The 27,607-nt window shown below is 39.9% G+C and overlaps 1 protein-coding gene and 1 pseudogene across 50 annotated transcripts in view; both read right to left on the reverse strand.

The window, feature by feature from the left end:
- Positions 1-27,607, reverse strand: part of PARD3 (par-3 family cell polarity regulator) — a 717,421-nt gene that overhangs the window by 369,072 nt on the left and 320,742 nt on the right. The window lies entirely within an intron of this gene.
- On the reverse strand, positions 15,538-16,204 carry LOC141407664 (elongin-B pseudogene; annotated as a pseudogene).

Raw genomic sequence — 27,607 nt, forward strand, 5'->3', positions numbered from 1 at the left:
GCACTGTAAATATTGATGTCTCTCTCTAGGTAAGGTGCCTTTTAAATATGTGGAAGGAATGGTGATCTAATTATGAATTAGAGCAAATTCCAAAGGGCAGACATATACACTTTTAACTGTTAAATATCCCACCCTTTCTTCTCATCCACTTTCCCAAATGCTCTCTTCCTTCATTCTTCAAGTTGTTTTTCAATTATTTAACCACTTAAGGCAACAAATAAACCTCTGCCAAGAAGACAGGCATAAATCATCAAGGTATTTAATCGAATCTAAATATAATATGCAGTTACATGTGTGCTTTTAGAACTTATGATGCAAACAGCAAAATTGCTCTTCATGTAAAATGAAAATTATCTCTCTCCCATCTTCAGGGCAATTATACATTTCCTAAAGAGACAGCTGACCAGGGGAAGAAGCAAGTTATTATTACATGCTGTGGGGATACAAACCTGTTATCACGATTGCAAAACCCACCTTCAGATATGTGTTACTCCTTTTCATAAAGGTATTTATCCATATTTCACTTATTTCCTAGAATCTTTGGAAGAAATTTATGCAAGGCAAGGCAAGAAATAAGCTTTGAAAAACAACAAACGACTGAGAGAGAAGGATATAAAAATGAGTTTTATCACCTCGTTATTAAATATTTTTTCTATATAAGCAATAAATACAGGATACTATGGTTGGAAGATGTTTAGTGATAAACTGAAATATTACATTTTACAGATAAGTGCAATGAGCACCACATACATAGTTTAAGGGCCAGGTCAAAGGTCGCTATGCTCCAAGGAGACACAGCTGCATCTGGAGTACTTGGTAATCGACTCCCTGTCCTGTGTAATTCAGATCTGATCGCATCGCTATCCAGACAAAAATAAGACATATGAAAAGTACAAGATGCCTATATTGCACTTGAAACAACAGGTGATTTCTTGGTAAGTTTAAGATACATTACTGTAGATAACAGGATGTTTTCAATGGTTGCAATGAATCCAACAAACATAACGAGGGAAAACAAAGTCAAGGGGAAAAAATATATGCAATTTTCTTTCGAGACAGAGTTTCACTCTAGTTGCCCAGGCTGGAGTGCAATGGCGCGATCTCGGCTCACTGCAACCTCCGCCTCCCGGGTTTAAGTGATTCTCCTGCCTCAGCCTCCCGAGTAGCTGGGATTACAGGCATGCGCCACCAAGCCCGGCTAATTTTGTATTTTTAGTAGAGACGGGTTTTCTCCATGTTGGTCAGGCTGGTCTTGAATTCCTGACCTCGGGTGATCCGCCCACTTCAGCCTCCCAAAGTGCTGGGATTACAGGTGAGAATATATGCAATTTTCTAATGACATATTAATGTTTCCACCCAAAAGCCAAGGATTTTTCCGTGGCATATTAAATTTATACCATTATGATTCTCACTCTGAAACTGACAATATAACCACTCTGATCAAAAATCCTCTACTCACTCACCTGAGAACAAGTGAGGAAATCTGAATAAGATTGTATACATTTTATATAAAGACTGTATATTAACGCTGTATAAATGTTAATGTGGTTGTGACAGAACAGGAACTTTTCTCAAAATCTTAACCATTGAAATGAATCTCTCTGTATCATTTCTCATAACTGCATGAGATTCTATAATTAGCCCAAATTTAAATTTTTTTAAAAACACAAAGAGTTAAACAAAATCCCAGGTACAAATTCTCAATGTCAAGGCCTGCCACAATTGAGACTTAGGGTACCTTCCTAACATTATTTCCCCTAATACTCTGCTTATCACCCAATGTTTAGCCCCTACAGCCACTGCCAGTGCCCTGTAGCCTGTCCACACAGACAGCTCCCTGAACATGCACCACAGTAGACAACCGTATGGCTCACCAGTGCTGCAACTACCGTTATCAGGAACCTTTGCCCCCCTCTCCACCCACTTCAGTGTGTCCTATACCCTAGAAGTCCTCCTCAACCCATCAGATCTAGTATTTGTGTCCTGGCAGCAAGTGTTTGGCAAACTCAGAGAGGGGTCTTTGAGGACAGTTTAGCGGAGAGACCGTTTCTAACATATGGCAGGATTAAGGAATGACAGCAAAGGGTATAGTGCCCTCTGCTCACATGAGGCAAGGAGAGCTGTGACATTCCCCAGAGGGCCACAGCTACACAAAAGCCACAGCCAGGAAGGCTGACTCCCTCTTTCCACTTCCGTCAATGCCCTGCTGCCACAGTCCTAGCATGGAAAAGGGGCAGAGGGCATAGAGCCTGGACAGCCAGTGTGAGAGGCTGGCCTCCTGGCACATGCAGCAGAGCAGATAGGTCAAAGGAAACGATCCAGCTCAGACGTACTAGTAAAATTCCTCTGCCTCTTTCTCCCACTGCACCTTGCTTCTCCTTTTTTTTAAGAGACAAGGTCTTGCTCTGTCATCCAGGCTGGAGTGCAGTGCAAGATCACAGCTCACTGCAGCCTTGAACCACTGGGCTTAGTGCTCCTCCAGCCTCAGCTGCACCAGTAAGTGAGACTATAGGTAGACGCCACTACTCCCGGCTAATTAATTTTTTGTAAAAATAGGATTTCACAGTGTGGCCCAGGCTGATCACAAACTCCTGGCCTCAAAGTGAACTTCCCATCTCAGCCTCCAAAAGTCTTGAGATTACCAGCATGAACCACTGCGCTCAACCTGTTTCTACTTTTAATAGCATTGGCCAGTTATTCAGCAAGAGGACAAGTATTTACTCTCTTCATTTTTACAACCCATCCACTCTAGACACACACCCCAACAAAGCAGGAACAAAATGTTTTAAAGTTGTCTAAGATACATCAGTCAGAAACAAAAATACTTCCCAATTCATTTTTTAAACAGATGTATTCCAGTATTTTATTTTTATTTTAAACTTTTATTTTAGCTGCAGGGATAAAGAGGCAGGTTTCTTTTTCTTCTCTTTTCTTTTTTTTTTTTTTTTTTTTTTGAGATGGAGTCTTGCTCTGTCACCAGCCTGGAGTGCAGTGGCACGATCTCAGCTCACTGCAACCTCCGCCTCCCGGTTCAAGCTCTTCTCCTGCCTCAGCCGCCCAAGTAGCTGGGATTACAGGTGCCTGCCACCACACCTGGCTAATTTTTGTAATTTTAGTAGAGATGGGGTTTCACTGTGTTGGCCAGGCTGCTCTCGAACTCCTCATCTCAGGTGATCCACCCACCTCAGTCTCCCAAAGTGCTGGGGTTGCAGGTGTAAGCCACTGTGCCCAGTCCCTGTAGGTTTCTAATACAGGTAAATTTTGTGTCACAGGTTTGGTGTACAGATTATTTCGCCACCCAAGTAATAAGCATAGTATCCAATAGTTGTTCTTTTTATTTATTTATTTTATCATGACCTTCTCCCTCTCCCTGTCTCCACGCTCATGTAGGCCCAGTGTGTGTTCAGGCACTCCTTTCCTTTCATCCCCAGGGTAGAACAGAGTGGTTAAGGGGCATAAGAAATGGACATCAGAGGTGAAAAGCCTTTGACTTCTCTCTTCCCGCCTCCCAGGGGAGAGTGAAGGACCTGGCCCGAGGCAATGATGTAAATGACCAGCTACTTATCAAAACAGGCATTGGCTACTGAATCCTCTGCACAAAAACATAGTATCCTCAAGTCCTTTGCTAAGCCAGTACAGTTTAGGGGAAAAGTTAGTTGAGCCCCTGCCAGACACATCACGGCGTGATCTGGCCACCCAGAGAGCAAACGGAACACAGTAGTTCACAACAATGACTTTTTCTCTTTTATATATATATTTTGGTGTCCCTATTTTGCTATGGTTGAGATACCGTCTGGCTACTTCAACCAATAAATATTTGATTAGCATCTAACCAGACATCATTATCCTAGTGATTTTAAAAACTAATAAATATGGGAGCAAGATGTTGAGAGTCCTTTACTGTAGAAAAAAAAAAAATCACTCTAAATTGAATCCCATTCTGCCCATTCATTCATTCATTTATTTGAGACAGGGTCTTGCTCTGTCTCCCAAATGGGAGTAGAGTGGTACAATCATAGCTCACTGCAGCCTTAACTCCTGGGCTCAAGCGATCCTCCCATCACAGCCTCCCAAGGAACAGAGACTACAGGCACACACCACCGTGCCCTGATAATTTTTCTTCTCTTTTTTTTTGAAACAGCATCTTACTCTGCCTCCCAGGCTGGACTGCAGTGGCACTATCATTGCTCACTGCATCCTCAAGCTCCTGAGCTCAGGGAAGCCTCCTGCCTCAGCATCCCATGTAGCTGGGACCACAGGTGCCCCCCACCATGCCCAGCTAATTTTTTATTTTCTGTAGAGACAGGGTCTCACACTATGTTGTCTAAGCTGGTCTTGAATTCCTGGCCTCAAGCTATCCTCCCGCCTCAGCCTACCAAAGTGCTGGTACAGGCATGAGTCATCATGCCCGACCTGGCTAATGTTTTTATTTTTTAAATTAATGGGTCTTGCTATATTACCAAGGCTGGTCTCAAACTCCTGGCCTCAAGCAGTCCTGCTGTCTTGGTCTCCCAAAGTGCTGGGATTACAAGGTGTGAGCCCCTACACCAGGCCTCTGACCATTCAAAAAGGAACAATTCCTCTAACAGATTGCTACTCCCTCCCCAGCGACTGGCTCAGGACAGGTAAAAGGCAAATGTTAGTAAGTGTCCAACAGGGACAGTTAGAAGAGTACTAAATATGATGAGAAGCCCAGATAAAAATAACCAAGGGTAATTACACAACTGGTACCAGAGACTTTCATTGCGAGAATATTATGGAATTATTTTTCTGGATTGTTTTTGTACTTTCAGAAACATATCTTAATGGGCAATGAGGAGATTGAAGCTGAGACTAGGGGAATGTAAGGTGGAACGAAACTGAGAAAAAAAAAAAAGAAGCAAGTTAGAGGGAGGATAGAGGGGCATATGAGCAGGCAAGAGTGAGCAATTTTACTTAAAATTTTTAAAAAATGCAAGGTGCTATGGCTCACGCCTATAATCTCAGCACTTTGTGAGGCCGAGGCGGGCAGATCACCTGAGGTCAGGAGTTCGAGACCATCCTGACCAACATGGAGAAACCCTGTCTCTACTAAAAATACAAAAAGAATTAGCCAGGTGTGGTGGCACATGCCTGTAATCCCAGCTATTCAGGAGGCTGAGGCAGGAGAACAGCCTGAACCCGGGAGGCAGAGGTTGCGGTAAGCCGAGATCACGCCATTGCACCTCAGCCTGGGCAAGAAGAGCGAAACACCGTCTCAGAAAAGAAACAAACAAACAAAAATGTGTTTCTCTTACAGATAAACAAAAATGAATAAAACATGAGAAAATGAAACAAACTCCTGGGCTCAGGTGGATCATCTGAGCCCAGGAGTTTGAGACCTACCTAAGCAACATAGTGAGACCTCGTCTCTACAACAAATACAAACATTAGCTAGGCACAGTGGCACACATCTGTGGTTCTAGCTATTCTAGAAGATGAGGCAGGAAAATCGCTTGAGCCTGGGAGGTCATGGCTGCTGTGAGCCCATTTCATGCCACTGCACTCAAGCCTGGATGACACAGTGAGACTGTGTCACAAAAAAATAAAAATAAAAATGAGAGAGAGAGAAAACACAAAAAAGGGGGGGAGGCTTATGTTATTGTTATTTATAATATTGTTTTTCTTCATATATGTGCTGAGCAGGAGATGTGCTATCTTTCTATTTCCACATGGCCAACAGCCCCAGTTAGAATGTAGGACCCACAAGGGGATAGAACATATCTTTCTTCCTCACTCTCTCACCCTCAGTGCCCAAAACAGTGCCTGGAAAACTAAATACGGTTGATTCTAGTTTTACACAATAGTTATGTTATATAAAGTAACTGTAAACACTGAATGAGCAAATACTCAACCATTGTTCCTAGGAGAACTACAAGGTTAGGTAGAGCCTCTGATCACAACCCCGTTGTTCACCATTCAATACAGAGCCTTGCCTTAGGTGTGATCTGTATAAAGACATCTTACTTAATATATATTGTTGATTAAACTCACGGCCAACAGGACTGTAACTCATACCTGAACAAAGCTTACCTAATACATATACTTTCTCTGGAAGGTGTATCATAGACTAACTGTGCTGAGGTATACTAGACAGCATTTTGGTATTATGCTTGGGCACTACTTTAACAGCAAAATCACCAGCAAAAAAGCACGAAAAAGATGGCGACAAATAGCCCATGAAAAGGACACTTTTTTACAATATGAAAACCAGAGCAAGAAGGCAGTTTCCCATTCTTCAACCTCAACTGGAAACATAGTCAAGTGACTCAAACTGTTTGCCATCCAACGCACGTTCATGAATGAGCACAAAGGTGCCCTGAGTATTAATTCAGGAGTTACAAATAAATTTTAGCAAATAGCTAAAATCACAAATATGGACTTCACAAATCATGAGAATTTTAGGTAAATATTTACTAAATGAACGACTCTTATAAATCTTTAAAGGAACTATACCCTTCCCTCTGTCAGATTCCATTCCAGATACTGCTCTTGTGCTTTTTTCCCCCATAGGCAATCTTTTGACAGGAGTGTGCTGTTTCATTGCTCCTCTCCAGTACTCAACTAACATAGTTTTTGCTGTTGTTGTTGTTGCTGCTGCTGTTGTTTCTTGTTGTTGTTGCTGTTTTGCCAAGAGTGCCATAAACGTCTTTCCCTTTATCAACCCGTATTTTTGAGCCCCATATCCCTAGGATTTCACAGTATACAACATAGACCTGCCCTCTGCCCTCGTGAAGTTTTCAGTGCCCTGGAGAAGGTAGACATGATCCAGCCCTTCAGTGTGATCCTGCTGCTTCGTAAGTACACAGCACTACAGGAACATCTAAGAAAGGCACTGTCTTTAAGAGCTTTAGCAAAGACTTCAAGTGAAAAAGAACAGCTAAATTTTACCTATGAACCTTTTGCATTCTTCTGCAGGCCACCTTTTATGGAAAGCCTCTGACCACACCTCCACAAGCTCCTTTCACGGCTGCCAGATCGTATCATTGTGTTTGCCACATTGCCCTCCTAGGTTTTAGGATGTTCCTCCTCACTGGCAACACACTGCTAGACAACCCCATCATGCCATTCACTGTCATATCCATAGAGGCAAGGCCCTTAAAAGTATCTGAAACAAGTCTCAATCAATTTAGAAGTTTAGGCAGGGCACAGTGGCACATATCTGTAATCCCAACACTTCGGGAGGTCAATGCAGGTGGATCACCTGAGGTCAGGAGCTCGAGACCAGTCTCATCAACATGGTGCAACCCCGTCTCTACTAGAAATACAAAAATAAGCCAGGTGTGGTTGTGAGCACCTGTGACCCCAGCTACTTGGCAGGCTGATGTACAATAATCCTTTGAACCTGGGAGGCACAGGTGGCAGTGAGCCAAGATCGTGCCACTGCACTACAGCCTGGGAGACAGAGCAAGACTCTGTCTCAAAACATAAAAATAAAAATTAAAAAAAGTTTATTTTTGCCAAGGTTAAAGACATGCCCCAACACAGCCACAGGAGATCCTGAGAACAACTGCCCAAGGTGATTTGTTACAGCTTGATTTTATACATTTTAGAGGACAGAAGTTATAAGCACACATCAATCAATACATGTAAGGTGTACACTGGTTTAGTCTGGAAAGGTAGGACAATGAAGCAAGGGATTCCAGTTATAGATTCAAAGATTTTTTGACTGTCAATTGGTTGAAAGAGTTAAGTTATTATCTAAAGATCTGGAATAAACAGAAAGGAGTGTCTGGTTAATATAAGGGGTTGTGGAGTCCAAGGTTCTTACTATGCAGATGAAACATCCAGGTAGCAGGCTTCAGGGAGAATAGATGGTAAATGATTTTTAATCAGACTTAAAAAGGTGCCAGACTCTTTACGAGAGAGATTTGTGAGGCCATTTCAAAATACACCAAAGAAATATATTTTGGGGTAAAATACTTTGATTTCTTTAAGGACCAGCTATCTGGCATTTTGTTATATATTTTATCACTACCAAGAGACTATAAGGTGGCTGTTTTAATGTTTTGGGTTTTTTTGGGTTTTTTTGGGGTTTTTTTTGAGACAAGGTTTTACTTTGTCACCCAGGCTGGAGAGCAGTGGCATGATCATAGATCACTGCATCCTTGAACTCCCAGGCTCACGTGATCCTCCTGCCTCAGCTTACCAATTTGCTGGGACTACGGGTGCACACCATGATGACTGGCTAATTTTCTTATTTTTGTAGAGACAGTGTCATGCTGTCCAGGCTGGTCTCAAAATTCTGGGCTCGAGCGATCCTCCCACCATGGCCTCCCAAAGTGTTGGGATTAGAGGCACGAGCCAGCCTGTTTTAATGTTAATGCTGGTCAGTAACACCTGAATTCCAAAGAGATGAGAGTATAAAAAGGTATACCCAATCCCCTTTCCCATCATGGCCTGAACTAGTTTTCAGGTTTACTTTGGTATATCCCTGGCCAAGAATGGGTCCATTCAGTTGGTTAGGGGTCTCAGAATTTCATTTTTTGTTTGCAGTCTATTTTGGTTTTGTTTCAGGGCAATGGTGGTGGTGCCTGGCCAGAAGAATGGGGCAGAAGGAAGAGAATAAATGAGCAGAGAAAACTGCAGGTGCAAAAGCCAGACACTGAAATTCAAGCAACACCAATCAGACGTAGATTTAATCTTTTCACATAGTCCCATATTTGTTGGAGGCTTTGTTCGCTTCTTTTTACTCTTTTTTTTTCTCTAAACTTCTCTTCTCGCTTCATTTCATTCATTTGATCTTCAATCACTGATACCCTTTCTTCCAATTGAATGCATGGGTTACTGAAGCTTGTGTATTTGTCACATAGTTCTCCTGCCATTGTTTTCAGCTCTATCAGGTCATTTAAGGACTTCTCTACATGGGTTATTCTAGTTATCCATTCGTCCAATTTTTATTCAATGTTTTTAGCTCTACGTCTGCTTGGTGTACCTGAAAGTGATGGGAGAATAGAACCAAGTTGGAAAACACTCTGCAGGATATTATCCAGGACAACTTCCCCAACCTAGCAAGGCAGGCCAACATTCAAATTCAGGAAATACAGAGAACACAAAAAAGATACTCCTCGAGAAGACCAACTCCAAGACACATAATTGTCAGATTCACCAAAGGTGAAATGAAGGAAAAAATGTTAAGGGCAGCCAGAGAGAAAGGTCAGGTTACCCACAAAGTTAAACACATCAGACTAACAGCGGATCTCTCGGAAGAAACTCTACAAGCCGGAAGAAAGTGGGGGCCAACATTCAACATTCTTAAAGAAAAGAATTTTCAACCCATAATTTCATATAAAGCCAAACTAAGTTTCATAAGTGAAGGAGAAATAAAATCCTTTACAGACAAGCAAATGTTTAGAGATTTTGTCACCACCAAGCCTGCCCTACAAGAGATCCTGAAGGAAGCACTAAACATGGAAAGGATCAATCAGTACCAGCCACTGCAAAAACATGCCAAAACGTAAAGACCATCGATGCTAGGAAGAAATTGCATCAACTAACGAGCAAAATAACCAGCTAACATCTTAATCACAGGATCAAATTCACACACAACAATATTAACCTTTAATGTAAATGGGCTAAATGCTCCAATTAAAAGACACACACTGGCAAATTGGATAAAGAGTCAAGACCCATCTGTGTGCTGTATTTGGGAGACCCATCTCACGTGCAGAGATACACATAGGCTCAAAACAAAGGGATGGAGGAAGACCTACCAAGCAAATGGAAAACAAAAAAAGGCAGGGGTTACAATCCCAGTCTCTGATAAAACAGACTTTAAACCAACAAAGATGAAAAGAGACAAAAAAGGCTATTACATAAAGGTAAAGGGATCAATTCATCAGGAAAAGCTAACTATCCTAAATATATATGCACCCAACACAGGAGCACCCAGATTCAAAAAGCAAGTCCTTAGAGACTTACAAAGAGACTTAGACAACCACACAATAATAATGGGAGACTTGAACACTCCACTGTCAATATTAGACAGATCAACAAGACAGAAAGTTAACAAAGATATCCAGGAATTGAACTCAGCTCTGCACCAAGCGGACCTAATAGACATCTACAGAACTTTCCACCCCAAATCAACAGAATATACATTCTTCTCAGCACCACATCGCACTTATTCCAAAATGGACCACATAATTGGAAGTAAAGTACTCCTCAGCAAATGTAAAATAACAGAAATTATAACAAACTGTCTCTCAGACCACAGTGCAATCAAACTAGAACTCAGGAATAAGAAACTCACTCAAAACCGCTCAACTACATGTAAATTGAAAACCTGCTCCTGAATGACTACTGGGTACATAACGAAATGAAGGCAGAAATAAAGATGTTCTTTGAAACCAATGAGAACAAAGACATAACATACCAGAATCTCTGGGACACATTTAAAGCAGTGTGTAGAGGGACATTTATAGCACTAAATGCCCACAAGAGAAAGCTGGAAAGATCTAAAACTGACCCCCTAACATCACAATTAAAAGAATGAGAGAAGCAAGAGCAAACACGTTCAAAAGCTAGCAGAAGGCAAGAAATAACTAAGATCAGAGCAGAACTGAAGGAGATAGAGATATAAAAAACCCTTCAAAAAATCAATGAATCCAGGAGTTGGTTTTTTGAAAAGATCAGCAAAATTGATACACCACTAGCAAGACTAATACAGAAGAAAAGAGAGAAGAATCAAATGGATGCAATAAAAAATGATAAAGGGGATATCACCACCAACCCCACAGAAATACAAACAACCATCAGAGAATACTATAAACACCTCTATGCAAATAAACTAGAAAACCTAGAAGAAATGGATAAATTCCTGGACACATACACTCTCCCAAGACTAAACCAGGAAGAAGTTGAATCCCTGAATAGACCAGTAACAGGCTCTGAAATTGAGGCAATAATTGATAGCCTACCAACCAGAAAAAGTGCAGGACTAGATGGACTCATAGCCGAATTCTACCAGAGATACAAGGAGGAGCTGGTACCATTCCTTCTGAAACTATTCCAATCAATAGAAAAAGAGGGAATCCTCCCTAACTCATTTTATGAGGCCAACATCATCCTGATACCAAAGCCTGGCAGAGACACAACAAAAAAAGAGAATTTTAGACCAATACCCTTGATGAACATCGATGCAAAAATTCTCAATAAATTACTGGAAAACCGAATCCAGCAGCACATCAAAAAGCCTATCCACCATGATCAAGCTGGCTTCATCCCTGGGATGCAAGGCTGGTTCAATATACACAAATCAATAAACGTAATCCAGCATATAAACAGAACCAAAGACAAAAACCACATGATTATCTCAATAGATGCAGAAAAGGACTTTGACAAAATTCAACAGCCCTTCATGCTAAAAACTCTCAATAAATTTGGTATTGATGGGACATATCTCAAAATAATAAGAGCTATTTATGACAAACCCACAGCCAATATCATACTGAATAGGCAAAAACTGGAAAAATTCCCTTTGAAAACAGGCACAAGACAGGGATGCCCTCTCTCACCACTCCTGTTCAACATAGTGTTGGAAGTTCTGGCTAGGGCAATCAGGCAGGAGAAATAAATCAAGGGTATTCAGTTAGGAAAAGAAGAAGTCAAATTGTCCCTGTTTGCAGATGACATGATTGTGTATTTAGAAAATCCCATTGTCTCAGCCAAAATCTCAAGCTGATAAGCAACTTCAGCAAAGTCTCAGGATACAAAATCAATGTGCAAAAATCATAAGCATTCTTACATACAAATAACAGACAGAGAGTCAAATCATGAGTGAACCCCCATTCACAATAGCTTCAAATAGAATAAAATACCTAGGAATCCAACCTACAAGGGATGTGAAGGACCTCTTCAACGAGAACTACAAACCACTGCTCAACGAAATAAAAGAGGACACAAACAAATGGAAGAACATTCCATGCTCATGGATGGGAAGAATCAATATCATGAAAATGGCCATACTACTCAAGGTAATTTTTAGATTCAATGCCATCTCCATTAAGCTACCAATGACTTTCTTCACAGAATTGGAAAAAACGACTTTAAAGTTCATATGGAACCAAAAAAGAGCCCACATTGCCAAGACAATCCTAAGCCAAAAGAACAAAGCTGGAGGCATCACGCTACCTGACTTCAAGGCTACAGTAACCAAAACAGCATGGTACTGGTACCAAAACAGAGATATAGCCCAATGGAACAGAACAGAGCCCTCAGAAATAATACCACACATCTACAACCATCTGATCTTTGACAAACCTGACAAAAACAAGAAATGGGGAAAGGATTCCCTATTTAATAAATGGTGCTGGGAAAACTGGCTAGCCATATGTAGAAGGCTGAAACTGGATCCCTTCCTTACACCTTATACAAAAATTAATTCAAGATGAACTTGACTTAAATGTTAGACCTAAAACCATAAAAACTCTAGATGAAAACCTAGGCAGTACCATTCAGGACACAGGCATGGGCAAAGACTTCATGTCTAAAACACCAAAAGCAATGGCAACAAAAGCCAAAATTGACAAATGGCATCTAATTAAACTAAAGAGCTTCTGCACAGCAAAAGAAACTACCATCAGAGTGAACAGGCAACCTACAGAATGGGAGAAAATTTTTGAAATCTACTCATCTGACAAAGGGCTAATATCCAGAACCTATAAAGAACTCAAACAAATTTACAAGAAAAAAACAAACAACCCCATCAAAAAGTGGGTGAAGGATATGAACAGTCACTTCTCAAAAGACATTTATGCAGCCAACAGACACATGAAAAAATGCTCATCATCACTGGCCATCAGAGAAATGCAAATCAAAACCACAATGAGATACCATCTCACACCAATTAGAATGGTGATCATTTAAAAAGTCAGGAAACAAGAACTGCTGGAGAGGATGTGGAGAAATAGAACACTTTTACACTGTTGGTGGGATTGTAAACTAGTTCAACCATTGTGGAAGACAGTGTGGCGACTCCTCAAGGATCTAGAACTAGAAATACCATTTGACCCAGCCATCCCATTACAGGGTATATACCCAAAGGATTATAAATCATGCTGTTATAAAGACACATGCGCATGTGTGTTTACTGCGGCACTATTCACAATAGCAAAGACTTGGAACCAACCCAAATGTCCATCAGTGACAGACTGGATTAAGAAAATGTGGCACATATACACCATGGAATACTGTGCAACCATAAAAAAGGATGAGTTCATGTCCTTTGTAGAGACATGGATGCAGCTGCAAGCCATCATTCTCAGCAAACTATCGCAAGAACAGAAAACTGAACACCGCATGTTCTCACTCACAGGTGGGAATTGAACAATGAGAACACTTGGACACAGGAAGGGGAACATCACACACCGGGGCCTGTCGTGGGGTGGGGGAATGGGGGAGGGATAGCATTAGGAGATATACCTAATGTAAATGACGAGTTAATGGGTGCAGCACACCAACATAGCACATGTATACATATGTAATAAACCTGCACGTTGTGCACATGTACCCTAGAACTTAAAGTATAATTTAAATAAATAAATAAATAAATAAATAAATAAATAAATAAATTTGGTATGGGTGTAGCACATGTGATTGGAAACAAAGTGATTGGAAGGTGATAAAGCAAGCAAGGTAGGCTGGGATGAGGCAACTCAGTGTCTTCCAAGTCAGAGACTGTCAAAAGTTGATGTGCACAGAAACCACCTAGGAATCTTGTTAAAGAACTTCAGTAGGTCTGGAGTGGGTAGGATCTGAAATTCTGCATTTCAGTGTCCTGGTGACATCAGTGTTGTTGGTCTGAGTGATCATCACCCTTTTGTGACTCTGAGTAGCAGGGCTATGTCATGCTATATACATGTAATTGCTATATATATAAAATAAATATTATATATATGCACACACACACATTTAATTCAGCTGTGATTATTTTAAAATGTGAACTTCATACTGGCAGTCACAGATCTTCATCATTTCTCAGCTTGATTTATTCTATCCCTCCAGGCTTGGCCGTCTCCAAGTCATCCTCTACAAAGCACTCATGATACCTTTTCTAAACCACAAATCAGATGTCATAACTCAGAATCTTCGGTCTGCTTGGGCACAATACCATTAGAGTACCCTCTGTGAGCTGAACAACGTCTCTGCACCCTGACACTCAACTGGAACACGCACTGCAGAAGGCCACAGAGGCTTTCCAGTTCTCTCCCTGGGCCCTCTTCTCACACACTCTCTTCTCTCTTCTCGGCTGGGCAGGCATTGCCATCTCTGAGAAGTTTAACAGGTTTCTACAGCCTAAGTGAAATCACGCTTGATTTCACTTGTTAGATCTGGTACTTTCTCATCTGTCCGCCTCATTAAATTTTGTGATTCTACCCCTAGTGTTTAGTCCAGCAAAGGACACTGAGAAAATGTTTGTTAAAGTGTTACTGTATAAATAAATTAAGAAAATGAATGATTTCCATCTACAGATACAGGACTTCCATCTATCTCTGTCCTTTTCACATTGATTGTCTCAAGTATTGAAAGGGCAATCTCTGTAGCAAAGAAACAATTACAGATGTTGGAAGGCCCCAGAGAACCAAAAAAAGGTCTTCTACCAGGAAAGGGACAAAGAATTGCTGCTTCAAATACTGGTGATAAACTCCCTGGTTGGAAATCCCATCCAGGTTTTACTTCCCTTTTTTTTTTTTAAAATTATTAATTTTGCACTATATGGTCCTTCATGCAGTGCTGACTCCCTTATGAGAATATCTGAGTGGGAGTCAATCTAAATTAATTCTTCACATATAATTTTATGTGTGTATCTGCAAGAAATTCCTCATATCACTTCCCCTTTACCAATTTAGTTCAACAATCATGTAATTAAATTTTAAAATTATAACTTCATCTAATAAGTAATTTGTCTTTCAAAAATTGACATTGACTATTGATTGCATTGAAGATATTCTCTAAATGCTCAATGCCCTCTCCTTTGACATGTCTTCTATTATTTTGTTAAGAATTTAAGTACAGCACTAACTGTCAAGTTAACTTTCGATGAGCATTATTTCCCCTATTTCTTTATTATTATAACCTTTACTCCACAATACTATATAAAAGCGTAATCTTCTTCTCTTACCTGGGGACTAGCAATTTGCCAATTTCATTTGCCAGTTTTCTGTCACCTCAGGATGTGCGTTTGAAGCTCCTGCACTTTACGAGATTTTATAATTATCCCAGTGTATGTTGACCATCAACAATTACTTCACAGCAGCAGGCCTCTCTACAACTATGAGGTGTTAAACTTCCACTCTAATCTCCATACTTCATTTTTGTCAGAACTGGGCTTTACATCTTGCACAGGAATTTTTTATTTTTTTTTATTTTTATGTTTTTTTTGAGACAGAGTCTAGCTCTGTCACCCAGGCTGGAGTGCAGTGGTGCAATCTGGGCTCACTGCAGCCTCAACCTCCCAGGCTGAAGGGATCCTCCCACCCCTGCCTCCTAAGCAGCTGGGACCACAGGCTCGCCACCACACTGGGATGCACATGAATCTTCATGGTACTAAAACCTTTTTTTTTTTTTTTTTTTTTCTTTTTGCACCCTGACATCTAAATCTCTTTTACTGGTGGAAGTGGGCCTCTCACAGACATGCAGAGTGCCCTCTATGCACGGCTTGCTCATGGGCACTACTTCCTGCGTCTTTGGGCTTCCTAACAGCGGGATGTACAGGGCGTCAAGGGTGTCGTCCGCCTGGAAGCCCAGCAGAGCTGTGGCGGGGCTGTGGCCGCGCACTTTGGCTGGTGAAGCCACACTCACCCAGCGTCTTGCCAACATCCAAGAGCTGGTCATCCTTGTACAGCTGCTGAGGATGCCCTCGACGATGCATTTCAACTCAAACACCATGCTAGACACCTTGGTATCTGTGAAGATGGTGATGGAGTGGCGCTGGATCATGAGGAACATGCTATCTCTGTGGCCGCCTCTCCCTTCAGCACACATGCGCGGCCACGCTTCGCCAGGCTCCCAGCAGCCAGCACCCACAGCCCAGCATGCCACATGCATGGCCCCGTCCCTTGCCTGCCCTGCTAAAAGCTTTCTAAGGAAGTTTAAAAAGTCATTCTGTCAAAGACAAACATCTACAGTGGGGCACAATGGTTGAAGCCTGTAATCTCAGCACTTTGGGATGTTGAGGTGGGCAGATCATGTGATGTCAGGAGTTCTAGACCAGCCTGGCCAACATGGTGAAACCCTGTCTCCACTAAAAATACAAAAATTAGTTGGGCATGGTGGTGTGCGCCCATAGTCTCAGGGGTGGCTGAGGCAGAGAGCAGAAGAATCGTTTGAACCTGGAAGGCCAATAATGCCTCCAGAATGCTCCATTCTGATGAGGAGAGGACAAAGAATACACATGTGAGCATAGCGTATGCCATGAGAAGATCAGTGCTAGGAACGAAAACGAAGTAAAGGATCGGATGCTGCCAGAAGTTGAAAAGCTTTATTTTCTACAGGGGGAGTATGACAGAAGCACTTTAAAAACATTCAAATTGCTCATTATCCACTTCTCTGTCTTAACTGTTCCAGTTTCAAATTAATTCCTTACCACACAACCCTGTACACACTGGCGATTAATAAGGCCATTTGGCACCAACTGGTTGCTCCAAGGCGGCAATAAGACTTCATGGCTCTGAAACATATGGCTGCGTGTCTGTTTGTATTACCTTCAAAGTGCAGAGATCTTTCATAGCTAATCCAAACCATTCATTCTCCTCCTTAAGGAAAGAGTAATGTAAAAGTAAACATGCCCTGATCATTTATAATAAGCCAATTAAGTCTGTAATCACTAACATTTGTTGAGCATTTACTATGGGTTATGTATATGCTAAGAACCTTAATGTCATAACTCATCAAATCCTCAGAACAAGGCCATAAAATAGGTTCTATTATTATTCCCATCTTACAGGTATGAAGACTTGGTGTTACAGAGATCAGATATCCTGGCAAAAGTTTTAATCCAACAGTAATTAGTAGAAATAAAAATCCAAGCCTCAGTAGTCAAGCCACAGGAAACATGCTCCTATCCAGTATGCATGAAATCCAGGAACACCAAGAACTGAAAGCAAGAGACTGGCTAATTTGCACCTTTCTCACCTACATCTACCATCAATGCCATCACACGGTAGGAGTGCAGTAAATGCACATAAGCTGAACTCAACCACACTGCAAGTCAGAGCTGGAAGAAAAGACACTGTTCTTTCGACAATGACTCATCTCATGCTTGGATCTTGTAATCGTTCTTCACAGGGAAAAAGAAAGACCATGAAAAAAAATTTTAAGAAATAAGCTCCCTTTAGCTAAGATGAGCAAACAAATAAGGCTTTTAAATTCATCGCAATTTATTTTATTATTAGGGGATTTGTGAGAAGAAATGGGGAGTGGTACATTGACGGAAGGGCACATTAGAGAGAGAGAGTGAGTGTGTGTGTACACAAAACAAAATGCTCGTGCTTCTTATCTATGTCAAGGACATTTATTTGGATTAACAGAGATGTGTTGGGTGCCCTTAATCTATACATTCACAAAGTATGTCGCTAACGTCTTTGCCTCCCCAAAGTTCTGGGAGTACAGGCATGAGTCACCATGCCCAGCCTGTCAATACAGTCTTGTATATTTTTACCAAAAGAGTCTTCTCAGTGAAATGTTTAGTCAATTTAAGATAATATACTTAGCACTCAGTACAGACTTTCTTTTTTTTTTTTTTTCCAAGACAGAGTCTTGCTCTGTTGCCCAGGCTGCAGTGCAGTGACGCGATCTCAGCTCAATGCAACCTCCGCCTCCAAGGTTCATGCCATTCTCCTGCCTCAGTCTCCCAAGTAACTGGGACCACAGGTCCCGGTCGACACACCCAGGTAATTTTTTTTTTTTTAGGATGGGGTTTCACTGTGTTAGCCAGGATGCTCTCAATCTCCCGACCTCATGATCCGCCCACCTCAACCTCCCAAAGTGCTGGGATTACAGGCTTGAGCCACCGCTCCTGGCCTGGACTCTTTCTTACATACACCACTCCTATATTAACTTCAACAAAAAAGTGGAAAATCCAGGGCAGTGCTTAAGACCTCCCCATCCGAAGGCCACACTTGTTTGTATACTCTTTGAGTGATATATGTGGTTCTAACACTTCACCAGTCATTAAAATGATGTGGGAATACTCGGTAAAATGCTGGTTCCAGGATCCCCAACAGAAATACTAAAAATCTGGCCTATGATGAAGCCAAAGAATTACTTTCACAAGCTCTTCAGGTCATTGTAACATGCAGCCAAGACTGCTCTAGAAGAGAATTATTGCTCTAGAAGAGACAGCATTGCATATCAGCCCTAAGGGGCCTCATGAAAAACACAGATTCTGAATGAATAGGTCCGGATGGGGCCCAAGACTCTGTATTTCCATCAAGTCCCCAGATGATGGAATCACTAGCCACACTGGCTATTTAGATTCAGCTCCTCAGCTACCCCTGCCTCATTTCAAGGGCTCTACAGCTTCATGGAGCTAGTGGTCACAGGATCATCCAAAAACACATCTCTCTAAAATTTTTTTAGTATTAAGCAATGTTATAGGACACTGAATTTAGCTAGAGAAAAGTATAATTAAATAACCATTAATTATATACTCTCAGTTCTATTAACTTTTAATCACTCAGAAAAGATCTGTGGGATTTCCACTACACTTCTAACTTTAATTTGAAAAAGTTATATAGAAATAATTGTTTTTCTACTTATCAAATACAGGGCAAAATAATCTGCATTTTCTAACACCTCTGTGAATTTTTTCATGAAATATGTTTATGTTTGTCCCTCTTGAGAATGATAATACACGCACATGACTCCCCAAGGAAGTAAACAAATTTACAGAAGCATTTTTTTATTGAAGTGCTATCTTTAGAACTAGCTCACTGTGACAATTCAAATCCTATTGCAAATTTGTATACAAAACAGGAAATTTCAATAATAATCAAGAAAAACAATAATTCTCTATTTAGCATTTTAAGAAAACCAAACAAATGCTTGGCTGCTTTTTAATTGAGGAGATAAAGCATTTTAATATTGATAAAACATTTCTAGTATTTAAGTAGCACTTTTACAATTCTAAAGCCAAGAACTTTATCCATAACTCTACCAGTCTGTCAGACAACCAGGCAAACAGAATTCAACCCAGTGGTGGTTTCCTAGGCAACAAGCACAGATAGAACCACTGGGAAAAAAGAAAAAAAAAAAATGAAAACAAGAAAAAGCATCGCAGCATTTCCAGTAGGCTTAAAAAATGCATTTTAATTGTCAAAATGTCACAGACAACAATATTGAAAATCATTTCCTTGGAAATGATTCAAAGCAGAATGCCATTTTCATTACAGCAAACGAGGTGTGGAAAAATAGAAAAATTAGATTCCCTTCCTTTGCTCTAAATTAAGTAGGGATGGTGATCAATCTTATTTGATTTTACAAAATGTATCTACATTAGTACGGATTTCTAATACGCCTCCTTAGTCTTCTCTGCAAATATTACCATACATTGATTCAACATAAAAAGAAGAGTCATCCAGGACAACGGGCTAGCATAAGATGAAGCATGTGGCTGAAGATCATCTGCTGCAAAGACAGGCTCGTACCTGCTCATGTCTTAATTCACATGGTAAACCACACACTTCAAAACACAGACTCAAACAGAACAAGGCTGTTCATATTCACGCACGGCTCTAGTTTCCTCATCTATAACAAAAACGGCTTACCTTCTATCTTAAAAACTTTTCTGGCCCTACCAGCTTTTGATTTTTAGAAATAAAATACAGAAGGGCTGTTTTGTCTAGAAAGACTGCTTACAAAGTAAATACTATATTCTAAGGCATTTTAAAACTTTTTCTTTATAGGACCTAAATATTGACAGTTAACCTTTAGAAAATAATATTTGAAATGTTCTACTACATGGCTATTAAAATGTCTAAATCTTGCACCAGCTTTTGTAACCCTGATGGCATTTACTCTTACAACCTTGTCAGAAACATTTACTTGGATTAACAGAAATGTGTTGGGTGCCCTTAATCTACACTTTCAAACAATATGTCACTATCATCTTGTGAAATCATCTGTATTTTCTTCTGAAGAATCTTTTCAGTCAAATGCTTAGTCAATTTAGAAACTTAGGTCAAATTGATCAAGTAATTCAGTCAAAACTACCAATTCAGTAGCTGCAGGCAAATATCACTAAAGCGTTTTTCTGATAATTCACGTCTCAATGATTGGTAAATGAGGGAATGAATAGCAAAATGGAAATTCCAAGAAAGAAAATGTTTACCATTTTTTCTGTCTACCTTATATATTTACAAAGCAAGATTAATGTATTATAATTCATTTTTCCAAGCCAACCACCTGCCATTGAGCTTCATTAGATCAATGTTAATGCCTTAGTCAATCAGTTGCACCACTGGCGTGGCCTTGAGTATCTGGCTGCATTTGCGCATATTTCCATTTGTGATATATACTTCTCCTCATTTAAAAGCTAGTATAATGCAAGACATGCAAGCTATAAAAGAATAAGTTGATAATGCAAAGCAAAGTAAATGCCAACAAATGGCGGCACATGCATACGTTACCTTATTCCAATGTCTTCAATCAATTCAAAAAAATGTGACCTGTGTGTGGCACAGGGGATCTCTACTCCTGGCTCATACTATTGCATGAGAGAGAATTATTAAATTTTCAGGACTTTTTGAGAGTTGATGGTTAAATAAAATTATTAAAAATTATAATACAGGCCAGGCACGGTGGCTCATGTCTGTAATCTCAGCATTTTGGGAGGCCAAGGCAGGCAGATCACCTGAGGTCAGGAGTTCCAGACCAGCCTGGCTAACATGGTAAAACCCCATTTCTACTAAAAATACAAAAATCAGCTGGGTGTGGTGGCAGGCACCTGTAATCCCAGCTACTCAGGAGGCTGAGGCAGGAGAATGACTTGAACCCGGGAGGTGGAGACTGCAGTGATCCGAGATAGTGCCATTGCACTCTAACCTGGGCAACAAAAGTGAAACTTGGTCTCAAAAAAGAAAGAGAGAGAGAGAGAGAAAGAGAGAAAGACAGAGAGAGAGAGAGAAAGAGAAAGAGAGAAAGAGAGGGAAGGGAAGGGGAAGGGGAAGGGGAAAGGGAAGGGGAAGGGGAAGGGAAGAAGGAAGGAAGGACAGGGAGAGAAAGAAAGAAAAGAAAAAAAATTATAGTACATAAACTTCCAACTAAATTATATTAAAACAAAGATAATACTCAAAACTATTCATGTTCTAATTATTTTACTATATTTTATTAGTATCTACACACATGATGCATCTTCTCCGTCTGTTACCATATTACTGTTTGCCACCATGCATCTCATCCCAACTCAACCTTCAGTGACATCAACTTGGTAGCCTGAATCCGGACATGATACTCGTATTTACACCATGGAAATGGGAAAATGTGACAAAAGCCAGGTTTCTGTGGTTTGCAGAGAGCCGGATGTTAACATTTCCCAACACAGCGGTGAATCTAGAGAACCCACACAAATTCCCTACTCTCCGGTACTCACCAAAAATACAAGGCGCGACAGGATTATGTAGCAACTCTATGGAATCCGGAAATACCTACTGAAGAAACTATGACTTGACCAGACTCCTATGGCATAAGTAAGGTTAGACAGGAGAGCACCAAAGAGAAGTTTTACCAGGCAAAGGGAAAAGCAAGTGCCTAGAGTTAAGCAGGAAGAAGCCTCATCCAAGAAATTCAGAGGCCCTGCGTGCTAGTCATGAGGTAGAAGAGGTAAGGCTGCAAAGACACAGAACAATTCTTATACACTTGAACAAAACATACCAGTATTCTTAACTGTACTGGGAAGCTACTGAAGGTTTTTAAGCATGGGGGTAGAAGGAAGAGAGATGTGAATTATTAAACGATCACGCTTGACTAAACTGGAGAATGGATCAAAAGACTGCCCAAGAAAAGATGTAGAAAAAGTGACCAGAAAGCAGGTCCAGTGCCTCCAAACTTTCCTGATAACATAGCCCTGTTAGGAAAATCTTTCTGAGCATGCAGCTGTATAGGACTTTTATTTAATGATCATTTAAATGCTCAATTCCACTAATATAAATATTAAACATATACAAGAAATAGGAAATTTTACAATGTGAGATAATAAAATACGAATATGTTAAGTCCTGATACTCTTTTTTAAATAATTGTTGTTCCCCTAATCCCCATGTTGATCAAAGGTCCCCATATTCGTTTTCCATGCCTCAATGGTTCCGCATCACGCTTCACAGATCACTGATGAAGCCAGCTTTGGGAGATGAAATGTTGGATGCACAGGTAACAGGATTGATAAGGTCTGCAGAGCTGGAGCCGATTCCACTGTTAGGGAAGACCAAGCTCAGACATTCCACACTAAGAAAAACCTCTTCAAAACTCAGCACCATGACTGTGACCAAGTTCCAGCCCCTGACCCCAGTTTGCCTACTGAAGACAACACAATGGTTGAGCCCAATTTCCTGGCACTCAATTTCACCAGGGGCAAACAGAAAATGTTAAACTCATTGAGATGCCATTGCTTCCTAACTATTTGTACTCATAAACAAAAAAAGCAAAAACAAAATCCCACAACTCAACACAAGTACAGTGGTCACTGTGTTCTGGCATCCTACTGCAGACAAGCAGATCTGCCCATCAATGCTTCCGACACCTGCCAAGTAAGACCTCATCCAACACACAGTCACAGTGCCCACAGAAACATCAGTCTGCAGTTCTGTAAGAAGTTCATCAGAGGCCAAATAAAGGAAAGTCTGAATTGGCAAGGAGAACCCACGTTTATTCGTGCCCTTGGAAAGGTTCATCACTCGGATAATCAAGGGTAGAATCACTACATTTTCAGACATTGCTGTGAAAACTGAATTTGAGCCAGGGTGCTCTTGATGTTAACTTACTTTTCAGCATTTGCAAAATAAAAGCAATGATTCCAAATAGTGATCTGTGAATACCCTTGCCCATTAATAGGGGCAAGGCTACTTTGAGAAATGACTGATTATAGGTATGGGGCAGAAAATACATTAGAAGAGCATGGAACACAGTCACAGCAGAAACTAAGGATGCTGTTACCAACAGCTCTCAGGAGTCAGCTTAGAAGGGCCTGGCTATTCAAATGTGGGGCAACTGGAGCATCAGTAAGAAGCATAATGCAACCGGCTGCAATAATAACTATGTTGATATTTGTGAGTTCTTAATGATATCTTTTTTTTAAAAAAAAAAAAAAAGGGAAACATGAACCATGAGGATGTGGCCCTAGAAAACCAACTTATTTTTTCTAAAACCAATAAAGGAAGAGGCCAGCCATGGTGGCTCATGCCTGTAATACCAACACTTTGGGAAGCTAAGGTGGGTGGATCACTTGAGATCAGGAGTTTGAGACCTGCCTGGGCAACATGGCAAAAGCCTGTCTCTATAAAAATACAAAAATTAGCTGGCATGGTGGTGTGCGTCTACAGTCCCAGCTACCTGGCAGGCTAAGGTGGGAGGATTGCTTGAGCCCAGGAAGACTTGGCAGCAAGCCAAGATTGCATCACCGCACTGGGTGTCCAGCCTAAGTGACAGAGCAAGACTTTGTCTCAAAAGGGAAGAAAAAAAAAAAAAAGAAAAAGAAACAAAAACAAAACTGATTAAGAAAGAGATGAAATGAAGCATTTGGCCTACATTTTCCATATGACCAGTATACCTCAGACTAACTGGCAAGAATAGCTGACAAGGAAAAGTTTCTGTTTATAGAAATATTCCCCTAATAAATAAAGGAATGAGAGTAATAACAGGTAAACAGATAAAAGATCCAGGTAATAATTACCAGGGGCTGCTCACAAAATGATGAACAACCACATATCCCCCATCTGCTGATGGAACCACACAACAATACCTGGAGATAATATTATTACAAATTCAAATCAGAGTTATGTTAAGAGTCTACATCCGACTATCAGTTTATAAAAAACACAGAAGTTATAGAACATGGTAGATACCACAGGGACGGATTCAGCGAAGTCAAGACAGGAGGAAGCTGCAGGAGAAAACAAGCCCAATTTCAATGAAGAAACTGAAATACATGCACAGGGGTCAGGAGGAGGAACAACCTGTAGACTAAAAGAATCTGAAGAGCTATATCAATCAAATGTAAGGTGTGGGTTTTGTGTGGACTCTAAACAAGCCAAGTATAAAGCAACATTTACAAAACAATCAGAAATGTTAATAACCCTATTACATACAGCATTAAGTATTTTTGTTATTAAACAGTACTATTTTTAATATTTCATGTTTTGAAAATGTATACTAAAACATTTTCAGACGAAGTGACATGAGGTCTGAAATATGTTTCAAAATAATCCTGTTTGGATGAGTTTGTAGGAATATAGATGCAGCAAGATTAGCCATAAATTAATAATTGTTAGAGGTGATAGCTGAGCTGTATGTTTAAACTTTTCTGTAATAAAAAACTTAATGAAATAATGTGATCCAGCAATGCAGAATATTATAAAGACTAGTGAAAAATATCCAATGTAGTAATACTAAATACAATTGGTCTTCTTATCTGTTGGTTCCACATCCATGGATTCAAACTGAATGCACGGATTGAATCTCAACAGATTGAAAATACTTGAAAAAGAAAATATAAATAACAAATAATGCAAAAATTAAAAATAATGCAAATAAAAACAATAGAGTATAACTATACAGCATTTACATTGTGTTAGGCCTTATAAGTAATCTGGAGATGATTTGAAGTGTACAAGAGGATGTATGCAGGTTATATGCAAACTAGTACATGATTTTAAATAAGAAACTAAGCATCTTCAGATTTTGGTAGCTGTAGGAATTCCTGGAACCAATCCCCAAGTGATATTGAGGGATGACAGTGAGAGCTTTTCCCCATAATTAAGGCTATATTTTTTGAAAGAAAAGCTGCCTAAAGTCACATCTTCACCATAATAATTTCTACAATATTTTCTGCATTACAGTGTCATAAATCTCTTTAGAACAGGTTGTGCTGACTTTATACAACAGTCATTGAGAAGAGGTATGGTTTTACTGAAAAGAATTGCTAAATCAAGCCTCCTAAAATGCTGTTCCTCACAAGTTAAATGAGCTAGGAAGCAACATGAAATTTAACAAGATGATCAGTGGGTCAAGATGTGGCCTCAACTCCATTTACGTAGATGTGCTTTGACTATGAAAAGAAGTAACAAATACTATTGTAGTGTGATTTCTTCCATCTTTAAAAAAGATGAAACACATTTAATTATAATAAAGTTACAAATGCAAAGCAGTTGTATTTTACCCACACATACTTAGATCTTGCAAAATAATTCAAGGGGCAATGGAGCAATATACAAAAACAGTGGTGAAGAAATGTAAAGAAGTGCTTTTATTTCCCTCTCCTAGCTCCTCAAAGAACTTCTTATACTATTTTGATTTCCATAAGGTATATTACTATAAGATGTTCAAAAAGATTATATTTACCAGTAAGATTGTAGGTAAGTAGGCAGAAAAAAAAAACCAAAAATGTCAAATACGAGTAGCATAGAACTGAGAAGCTTGAAACCCATAGGAACTGACAGCAAATTATAAGAAGCAGTCAGATGTAGACAGAGACACTTCAGTATTTCTCAGCTTCATTTGATTAATAATTCCTTTAAAAGTCTGAGGGAGATGCACAAGTGTGGTACGTAGGTATTCATTTCAAAGACAGTGTTTAGGAAAATAAATCTAGAAAATAATCCATGGAATACAACATTTATTTAAGACATATTAGTCACTGTCTCGTGAGTTTTATACACATCATTCTAATTTCACACATGCCATTTATGTCACGCTTTATTCTTGCTACGAATACTTGAAGTAAAAAGGCCACTATCCCCTGGGCACAGTGTTGCTCACACCTGTAATTCCAGCACTTTGGGAGGCCAAGGCAGGAGGATGAGGCCAGGAGTTCGACACCAGCCTGGCCAACATGGTGAAACCCTGTCTCTACTAAAAACACAAAAATTAGCCAGCTATGGTGGTACACGTCTGTAATCCCAGCTACTTGGGGGGCTGAGACACAAAACCTCTTGAACCCAGGAGGCGGAGGTTACAGTGAGCTGAGATTGCACCACTGCACTCCAGCCTGAGCAAAAGAGCAAAACTCTGTCTCAAAAAGAAATTAAAAATGAACAAAAATTAAAAAGCCTACATCAATACTCAATTTTCAGCCAATAAATAAGGATAATCACTTACGTGTGAACATAGAAAAATAAAGGTAATGAATCACTGCAACACACACACACACACTCACTCCTACCTTTTTTAGACACTTAGAATAGCACTGAAGTAATAGCCCTGACTCTTGCATAAGAAAGTATAACACACATATGACCATTTCATTACCAATAGATGGTGAAACATCATTTACTGTAGATGAGTCCAGAGGAAGACATACAGCAGCCAAGTTCCTGAGAATAAAAGTATGCCCCCAATGGTTACTCAATTTGTTTAGCGCAAGCCTTTTTTCTCTAAGGACATGTTTGTTTTTTTTTTTTTTATGTTGATAAGGAATAATATAACTACAAGATTATAGCTAAATCATCCTCTTAAGCAATAAAGCTTTGTTCTTAGATTTTAACAAAATGCAGCAATCTACAATCCTTTAATAAAAAGAGTATGTGAAGATGGATGATAAATTAAAAACCAAAGAGTTATCATTTCAGATGTGCTTTCTGTAACTATGTTTTCTAATCAAGGGTGTCTCCATTTTCTACGATGATAGACTATTGCACTGGACACTCAGCAAGCATACACCAGGTGAGGAAATAGACACAAAAAGTTATCTGTGAGGTTTCCATATAAAATTACAATCTTGGCGAATGTATACAAATTGAAACAGGTTTTAGTGGAAAATAGTGTGAAATATTTCCTCAGTGTAAAAAAAAAAACCCATTAAAGGAATCTGCTAACTAAAATATGAAGTACACATATGAACGTGGATCTGTTGAAATTTTATATTTATAACATATGAATAGTCTTTTATCATGCTGCATTATCTAGAACCTGAAATGAATTAAGCACACTCTCTATTTCTCTAAGCCAACTCTGCCCAAGACCATGCAGCCCTTCCTTTTGATGTCACTGCCAGTTTGACAGGGCTGAGAAGAAAGGGGAGTCCAGCCATCTCTCAGTGTCTGTGGGAGATTGGTCCCAGATGCCTGAGAATGCTCAAGTCCCGGATATGACATAGCATAGTATTTGCATACAACCTACACATATCGTCCAGGACACATTAAATCATCTCTACGTTATTTATAATACCTAATACAATGTAACTGCTATATAAACAGTTTTTATACTGTATGGTTTAGGGAACACTGACAAGAAAAAAAGTCTGTACAAGTTCAGTACAGATGCAATTTTTTTCAAAACATTTTCAATTCATGTTGGTTGAAGCCATGGATATACAACACACAGGCATGGAGGGCTGACTACATACTTCTTGAATGCAAAGCATCAAACCCATGCTACACAC

Source organism: Macaca fascicularis, chromosome 9, assembly GCF_037993035.2.
Source record: "Macaca fascicularis isolate 582-1 chromosome 9, T2T-MFA8v1.1".
NCBI lineage: Eukaryota > Metazoa > Chordata > Mammalia > Primates > Cercopithecidae > Macaca > Macaca fascicularis.